We start from the raw sequence: 9,330 nt of genomic DNA, 5'->3' as shown, positions 1-9,330 counted from the left end.
AAAAACCTGTTAAAAAAAAAAAAAAAAAGATAGTGAATAAAATTAAATTAAAAATTTTTAAAAAGACTAAAACTGACCCTTTCCTCAAGTTCACTCTAGGGTTCATGCGCTCGATGAAGACAGAAAGAGAAAAATCATCCCCCAGAACGGATGGCCACGCCACAATGCCTTTTCCTTCATTCTTCTCTCGGGATTTTGGTCATGTACACACATGCACCCTGTGTGAGTTTTAAGCTACCAGGTCCAGGACTTGAACTGTGGTTGATTATGTGGGAGTCCAGCAACATAACTATTATGCCATATGCTATTCCCATCCTCAAGTTCACTCTAAAGAGAGAGATTATTATTCTATAAAAGCACTATCCAGTAGAAATATAAGGGGCTGGCAAGTGGCATGTGGTTAAAGATGCGCTGGACTCCGACGTAGCAGACCACAGTTTGAGTCCCGGACCTAGAGGCTTGCTTTTTTACTTTCCCTCTCTCACACTCTGCCCCTCTCTGTTAAGAAAGAAGGAAAGAAAGAGAGGAAGGAAAAAAGAAAGAAAGTTAAATTAAAAATAATTATTTTTAAAAAAGAAATATAATATAAACTACAAATGTAATGCTAAATTTCCTAGTAGCCATATTTTAAAAAGTAAAAAGAAACAGGTGAAATTAGTGTATTCTACTTAATCCAATATAACCAAAAATATCACTTCAATACATTACCAATACAAAAAAAAAAAAAATCACTCTCCAAGGGGGATGGCCACACCATAATCCCTTCTCCTCCATTCTCCTCTTGGGATCTTGGGCATGCACACACACACATGCCCAGCGTGAGTTTAAGCCACTAGGTCCAGGACTTGAACCATGGTCGACTATGTAGGAGTCCAGCAACGTAAACATTATGCCATCTGGTCCCGAAAATCAATTTCTTAAAATTCTTAATTTTAAATGAATTTGTGAGATGCAGAGAAAAACCAGGGAAAATTTATTTTGAAAAAATTTCAAATACTCCAGTGCCAAGAAAGAATGTGGACAATATTGTCCTCTTTTAGGGAAGTGGAAACCTAGGTATCCTTGATAGGAAAATTACTATAGTTTGTGTGTCTGTGTATGAGGAGGGGGAAGGAGGCAGGCAAAGAATTTCCATTCTTAGGAAAGAATGAGTGTATCTTTATATGGTCTCCAGCCCACAGATCATCGGTCCATGCTGAATTCAATTAAACTACTTGAAGTCAAATATTCTATTAATAAGCATCTTGGTGAAGAAAAAGTTAAAGTGGAATTACTGGAAACAAGGGATGAGGGTAGAGAAGAGGCAGAGGATGAGCCCCACGGAAGGAACCAAGCTAAACTCCGGGTACTAAATCCCAGTGAGGTCTGCAGGGTGGAGAGCAAGGGGCTGACACTGAAGTTGGTGCTCCCTGAGACGGAAACCCCCAATTTTCAGGTGGCTCAGAAGGGGTCACTGTGACGTTCAGAACGACCCAAAGGCGCCTCGGTAGTACTGGAGATGAAGGGGTGGGAGTCTCCTGAGGGGCCCGGGGAGGTAAGCTTTGCCTAGCGCGGTACTGGCCAGAGGCTCCGGCAGTCTCCAGCTGGTGAGGCTGGTACTGAGTGGATCCCACGTCCCAGACAGGCGGCTTCCCCGAGCACCCCCACGGGCCAGACTGGCCGTGGGTCTGAACATTCCGCCGCCTTGGAGGGGTCAGTGTCAGGCCCCAGACTCACCGCGCGGCTTCGGCCAAGGCCTCAGCTGCCGCCGCCAGCGCCAATACCGCCGTTTCAAGCCCCCGGCCCCACCACCCGCCTTCCCCGCTGTCCTCTAAAGCCGGGCAGGAGGGAGGGAGGGCTCCCAACCCTAACGACCAATCATCAGGAGGAAGAAGAAGATGGACTTGGATAAAAACCAATAGTAACGAAGGAGAAGTGAAGCTTCAGGACCCGGCTTCTCCAGGGGGTGGGGACTGTTCAAATAGACAAACCACGCGGCCAGTAGCAGGCCAAAATAAGCTTAGGTCCCCTCGTGAGAACCAATCGGTCCTGAGTTGACTTTAGTCACTTCCACTCACACATCCGGTGCGTCGCTACTGTGGTTCCCCTGTGCATCCGAGCTGTGGCTGTGCGGAGTCCGCTGTCTGGGTACCGCGGGCTGGGTACCAAGGGTAGTAGGCGGAGGCTGACCAGCCCGCCCGGTGTGAATCTGAGAGGACCGCGAGAGCGGCGCTGGCGCCCTGTCATTCCTGCGGCAAAAGACCTGCAATCTTCGGGCTAGCGCTCTTTAGAAATCTGTGATTTCTCTTTTGTTAAACTTAAGAGGCATTTGAAAATGTTTTTAGTTACATGTTCTCGTCATTCCCGAGAAACCATAGCCAAATTTTAACAAAGAGCTGCTCTTAAATCAATTTCAAAACAACATCTTTTAAAAAAAACCGTTTCAAAAAATCAATAGCAAATGGAATTTGAAAATTAAAATCTTAAAAATCATAGTGCTGGGACCAGCAGGTGGTATGGTGGTTAAGGCGCTGGACACTTCCTACATGGTCGACAAGGGTTTGAGTCCTGAATCTGGTGGCATGCTTTCTCCCTTCCTCTCTCTCTCACTCTCACCCTCTGTCTCTCTCTGGTCAAATTAAAATAATAAATGAATGAATAAATAAAACAATTATTTTTAAAAATCACAGTGCTGTTTGTGTAATAAATATTAAAAAATTTTAACTCACAATAGAAGTTGGGCGAAATTAATTGTGATGCATTCAGATTAAGGACAACTCCTATAACCGTTGATAGTGTAGGTAAATATATGGGACCTTCAAAAATATCATGGAAAATACATAATATGAAAAAATTATGCATAGGTTTTACTTTTTTTTTTACACCAAGATAAACACATACTTTAATTTCATTTTACCACAAACTTTTGGAAGTCCCCTCATATTGTTAAGAAAAAGGCTCACAATTTGTTTAGAAAATGCAAGTGGGGGGGCCAGCCGGTGGCCGAGGTGGTTAGGGGTGTTGGACTCCCAGATGGCTGACTATGGTTCAAGTCCCAGACGCAGTAGCTTTCTTTCGCTCTCTCTGTCTCACTCTGATCAAATTGAAAATAACTATAATAATAAATAAAATAAAGGAAATATTTTTTTTTTAATGCAAGTTGGTTGGACAGTGGGAATGGAAAACTCCATGCTCTTCCAAGCTGACTTGTATTGGAAGGTTCACAGTTGGCATCAAGAGACCTCCCTGAGTACACCAGGCATTGTGTGCCCCACGATTCAGAGTTGTACAGAGCTGGTTGGGGATGGTCATAGCATAGAAACCCTATTCAGGGTGCATGTGGTCTCTCACACATGAAATAAATTAACAACAAATTGAAAAACAGAAATGAGTTTTATAACAATGTAAATACTACCCTTTACATTTAAAAAATACATTTCCTATGTGTGTATGTTTACACAAATATGTTGTAATGGGGTTTAGGGAAGATACTTTTTTTTTTTCTTTACACATTACCATCAATTACTCATATAATAAAAAGAAATGTTTTTGCTCAGACATGATGGCATAGGCATTGTTCCACGCTCTGCAGTGCTGGAAGCCATAAGGGGAATGGAGATTGGATTCCCAAGCGGACTCACACATGCCATCTTTACTGACTGGGAAAGGCTGGGAATAAAGAATTATAGTGCAGGTGGTGGGGAGGGGAACAAAAGGTGGTGTGGTGGATAAGGTGTTGGGCCCCCATAAGGTCAACTGCAGTTCAAGTCCCAGACCCGGTGCTTGAAACTCACACTAAATGTGAGTGTGCCCAAAATTCCAGGAGGAGAATGGAGAAGGGATTGTGCTGTGGCCATCCCCCAGGGAGCTGATTTCTCACTTTCCCTCTCACTTTCTCTCCCTGTCTCTCTCTGGTGAGTACAGGAGCCCTATGGCAAACCTTTAAAAAAATAAATTATGATTACTACTTTAGCTTTACACTCTTTATATTGCTTTTTCTGTGAAATTCTTCTGAATTTAACATTTTCTTTTAAAAAAAACTATTTTTTATTTATTTATTTATTTATTTATTTATTTATTTATTTTAACTAGAGAGGGACAGAGTGAGAGAGAGTGAGCGAGACAGGAAGTGAGAAAGCAAGCCATCAGGTTCAGGACTCAGACTGTGGTTGGCCATGTGGGAGTCCAGAACCCACCTGCCACCTCCTGGCCCCCTAAATTTCACATTTTCACCTGTGTATCACATCTATATTTTTATCATTAAAAGTTTTCTAGTAATAATATATTTACTGCTTAGATCTCAAGTGAATTATGTCTATCATAAAAAATCTTGCCCCCCCTTTCCCCTTAACTACTTATTTTCTTGGTTTCTTAATGTATCCCCTGAGTTTCTTATGCCAATACAAGTAATATATGAATATACATTCTTATTTTCCCCCTTTTGTTACACTAAATATACTATGCTGCATTTAAACAAATTTGGTTTACCTGGAACCTCTTTCCATCTTAGTAAATAGAACAAAGCTTCTTTGTTCTTCTGCTATTGTTAGAGCCTCACTGTATTCCATCATATGGTTGCAACATAATTTATGTTCCCAGTCATCTGTTGATGGACACTTGTGTGGTTTCCAGATTTTTGCTATTACAAATGCTGCAATGAATGCCTTTGTACATAGTACATCATTTTATTCCCTGGCAGCTCTACCAAGATAAATTCCCTGAAATGGGATTATGGAGACAGAAGGTAAATGCATATGTAGTTTTGATGGATGGTGTCACATTGATTTCTCTAAAGGAGGTACCAATTTTCTTTTCTTTCCTCCTTTTTTTTCTTTTTTTTTTTTCTTTTTAAGATTTTTGTCATAGGGTACATGTGCTTGCTGGAGAGAGACAGAGAGAGACACTGAGAGGAAAAATGAGAAATCACCTCCCTCCCAGGGGGATGGACATACCATTCTCCTACTGGGATTTTAGGTCCACATACACACACACACATGCCTGGCATGATTTTCAACCTGCCAGGTTTGGGACTCGAACCAGGATTGACCAAGTGAGAGTCCAGAGTCTTAATCATCTTACCACCTGCTGGCCTCAAGGAAGATACTAGTTTTCACTCCCACTAGCAATATATGAGATTTTTTGCTACCCTAAAATATAATTAGATTGCTTTTTGTTTTTGATTTTGTCTCATTTAAAATGTTTGCCATAGGGCACATATAGTTGTCAAAGAGAGCAAGAGAAAGCACCCCCCCACCCACACACACACAGCAAAAGCAGGATGGCCACGCTGCAGTCCCTTTTCTTCCAGGATTTTAGGCATGCACACACAGTGCCCAGCATGTTTTTTCAAGCCATTGGGTCCAGGACTCAAACCATGCAGTCAGCCATGTGGGATCCAGATGCCTTAACCATCACACCATCTACTGGCCCCATGTTTTCTTTTAATAAGCAAAGATAGGGGACCAGCATGTGGCATGGCATGGTGGTTAAGAAGCTGAACTCCCACATGGCCACTTGCAGTTCAAGTCCAGACCAGTGGCTTAAAAATTATGCTGGGTATATGTGTGCCCAAAATCTCCAGAGGAGAATGAAGGAGGAGGGATTGTGGCATGGCCATTCCCCCAGCGGGGTGATTTCTCACTTTCTATCTCTCTGCCTCTCTCTGTTTCTCTGGCGAGTGCATGCTTCCTATAGCAAAAATCTCTCAAAAAAATGTTATCATGGGACTAGCAATTAGTGTAATGGCTATGTTGTTGGACTCCCATGCAGTCGACCGCGGTTCGAATCCTGGACCCGGTGGCTTAAACTCATGCTGGGCGTGTGTGCGTGCGTGCCCAAGATCCCAACAGGAGAATGGAGGAGAAGGGATTGTGGTGTGGTCATCCCCCCAGGGGGTGATTTCTCGTTTTCTGTCTCTCTGTCTCTCTCTCTGGCTGTCTGGAAAATGCACGCACCCTCCCCCCCCAAAAAAATGTTATCATTATTGTTTTTAAAAATAATTATTTATTGGGGCTAGCAGGTAGTGTGGAGATTGGGGATGCTGGATTCCCACATGGCCAACTGTGGTTCAAATCTTGGACCTGGTGACTTGCTTTCTCACTTTCCCTCTCTCTCTGCCCTTCTCTGGTCAACTTAAATTTAAAGGTAAAATAATAACTTATTATTATTTCATTCGACTAGAGAGGTATATAGAGAGGGAGAAAGTGAGAATGCAAGCCACCAGATCTGGGGCTTGAACTACGGTCAGTCACGTGGGAGTCCAGCACTTTACCACCATGCCACCTGTTGGCCCCTTAAAATAATATTATTGCGTTGGGCCAGCAGGTGGTGTGGCAGTTAAGGTGACTGGGTTCCACACGGCTGACTTTGTAGTTTGAGTCCTGAACCTGGCATCTTGAAAATCATTCTGGGCTTGTGTGTGTGCATGCTCAGAACCCCAAGAGGAGAATGGAGAAGAGATGCCAAGTGGCCATGGCCCCAGGAGACGATTTATCACTTTCTCTCTCTCATTGTCTCCAGAGTGCACATGCACCCTATAGTATATTAAAATAACAATGAGCATTTTCAATATATCATAGATTTAGTTAGACATTAGAGAGTAGTGGTTAAAAGCAGCTTGGGGGACCAGCAGTTGGCGTAATGGCTACGTCACTGGACTCCCATATAGTCAACTGCGGTTCGAGTCCCAGATCCAGTGGCTTAAACTCACACCAGGTGTGTGTGCATATGTGCCTAAGATCCCGAGAGGAGAATGGAGGAGAAGTGACTGCAGCATGGCCATTCCCCCTTGGGGGTGATTTCTCGTTTCCCTCTCTCTCTGTCTCTCTCTCTCTTTCTGGTGAGCTCACGAGCCCTATAGCAAAAAAAAACAAACAAACAAACAAACAAAAAAACAAACAAACAAAAAAACAAACAAAACCTCTCCACACACACACACACACACACACACACACACAAAAGCAGCTTGGAGTCAAACCGAGTCTGAAACTAGGCTCTTACACTCATGTACCTATTTCTTTATGTGTAAAATAGGGAGGGTTATAGTACCTACGTCGGTAGGCATTGTTATGAGAGTTAAACAAGAATACATGTAAAGTACCTAAGCAGCATATAACACATGTTTTTCCCAAACAATTCTAAAGGCAGATTGTATCGTTCCCACCTTATTTATGAGTAAACTGAGGCAGAGGGATTGGGTCATCGAGATGGTAAGTGACAGACCAAGATTTTAATATATCTCTGATATATTGTCTGACTTGGCATCATAGGACCTCGGGTTTGGCCAGCATCACAAGCTTGTGCTGAGCACTGAAATTGTAAATGTTTAACGAACAGCCAGGGGGAAAGGTAGTAGGGAGGGGAAAAGTACACGCACGCACTCACACATACACACACACACAAATGGTATCGTGGCTGTGAAATCTGTGAGGTTGAAGCGCTTAGCTTTGAAATTCTTAATTATTCTTTTTTTTTTAATACAGGGTCTCACTGTCACGATCTCTTGCCTCAACCTCCCTAGCATCTGGGATGAGAGGGGCATGCCACTTCATAGGCATTTAGGATGGACCCAGAACTGAACCTGGGTGTTCTGCAAGTGTGCCACTGTCATGGGATCAGATATTCTTTTATTTTTTTAAACTTTTTTTTTAAAAAGAATTATTTTATTTAACTTTATTTATTTTAATTTGACCAGGGAGAGACAGAGTGAGCGAGAGTGAGAAAGCAAGCCGCCAGGTCTGGGACTTGAACCTCGGTCAGTCATGTGGGAGTCCAGCGTCCTTAACCACCATGCCACCTGCTGGCCCCGGGATCAGATATTCTTAATGATTTCTCTCTCTCTCTTTCTTGTAGAGATCTCATTCCCTGGAGGGAATGGTCACTTTGCAATCCTTTCTCCTCCAGTCTTCTCTTGGGATTTTGGGCACGCATGCACATGTGCCCGGCGTGTGTTTCAAGCCTCTGGGTCTGGGTCCAGGACTTGAATCTCGGTCAGCCATGTGGGGGTCCAGTGACATAACCAATATGCCATCTGCTGGTCACTATATTCTTTTTCTTTTTTCTTATTTTTTGGTCCCTATATTCTTAATGATTTCCAAAGGACTTCACATTTAAAAAAATAATTATTTAAAATTTTTAAAAGAATTGTTTTATTTAAATTATTTATTTACTTATTTTAATTTGACCAGAGAGGGACAGAGAAGGCTTGAGATCAAGAGAGAGAAAGTGAGAAAATAAGCTGCTAGGTCTGGGACTCTAATGGGGGTCAGCCATGTGGGAGTCCAGTGTTAACCGCCATGCCAATTTTGTTATTATTATTTTTAAATTTTGCTATAGGGCACACGTGTTCAACAGAGAGAAAGTGAGAAAGCAAGTTTTACCAGGTCTGAGGACTTGAAGGGTGGTCGACATGTGGGAGTCCAGCTCCCCAACACGGCACCACCTGCTAGCCCAGAACCCCGCATTTTCATTTTGCACTAGGTAACACAAATTACAAAGTCCCATGTACATGTATATATGTATATTATTGCTTTTGCTTCTACAAATGCTGTATAGCATGCAATTTACAAATAATCTGTATACTATACTTTACTGTATTTTCCACACAGGCAGTACTCACACAGTGCTTTCTTTGCTATTGTATAGCCTCCCCGTCCGTGGTTGCAATCGACCAAAGAGTGTAGTTCTAACATGAATGTTATTTTCTTTTATGAGAGGAAAATGAAACAAAAGAAATATGTCACGACTTCACTAGTTCGTCAATGACACGAGCCACTTCTTTGCTGAATCAGATAATCGTTTTCCAATACTAGAAGAATAGTTCAAGTTTTTGATGCTATTTGCAATGCAACTGCTACAGCGCTGACCCACTTTTAAATTCAATCTGCATTATTGACATTTTTCTATCCCCCCCCCACTCTCTAAAGTCCAGACAATTTAACAATAATCACACGCTTGCAGATTTGTGTCGTGTAAATACTCCCACTGTGGCGGATTTCAGATTACCAAAGGATGTCACTGAATGAAAGGATAGGAAGAACCGAGCAATAGCACATTATACAATATTTCCACAGTGCAGAAACAGTAGACCTAAAAAAAACACCCCAAAACCTGAAAAGTGCGCACAGTAGGCGCTTAGTAAGCGCTCGCTACAAGATAAATTAAATGAATCCTATTTCGGTGAGTTAAAGTGTACGGTAAGTCGTAAAATGACACACTTTCGAGTTTGTCTTGCGGCGCTGTGAGCTGTTTGCAGAGAATCTGGAAGTAGCATCGGGGCGTGGTCCGCTTCAGCGGGAGCCAGGCTGACCGCGGGCTCGCCCCGCCCCGGCCGCACTCCGCCCGGGCCCCGCT

General features: G+C 42.8%; 1 protein-coding gene across 1 annotated transcript in view; it reads right to left on the bottom strand.

Moving 5' to 3' along the window:
- The window catches only part of MTOR (mechanistic target of rapamycin kinase), a 163,881-nt gene extending 162,040 nt beyond the window's left edge, over nucleotides 1-1,841 (bottom strand). The window contains exon 1 of the mRNA XM_006145332.3: nucleotides 1,717-1,841. The gene's annotated coding sequence lies outside the window, so the exon portion shown is untranslated. The remainder of the gene's footprint in view (nucleotides 1-1,716) is intronic.
- Nucleotides 1,842-9,330: the final 7,489 nt, after the last annotated feature.

This window comes from Tupaia chinensis, unplaced genomic scaffold (assembly GCF_000334495.1).
Source record: "Tupaia chinensis unplaced genomic scaffold, TupChi_1.0 Scaffold000146_1, whole genome shotgun sequence".
Lineage (NCBI taxonomy): Eukaryota > Metazoa > Chordata > Mammalia > Scandentia > Tupaiidae > Tupaia > Tupaia belangeri.
Note: the sequence above shows the minus strand (reverse complement) of the source record. Positions and strands in the feature narration are given on the sequence as shown.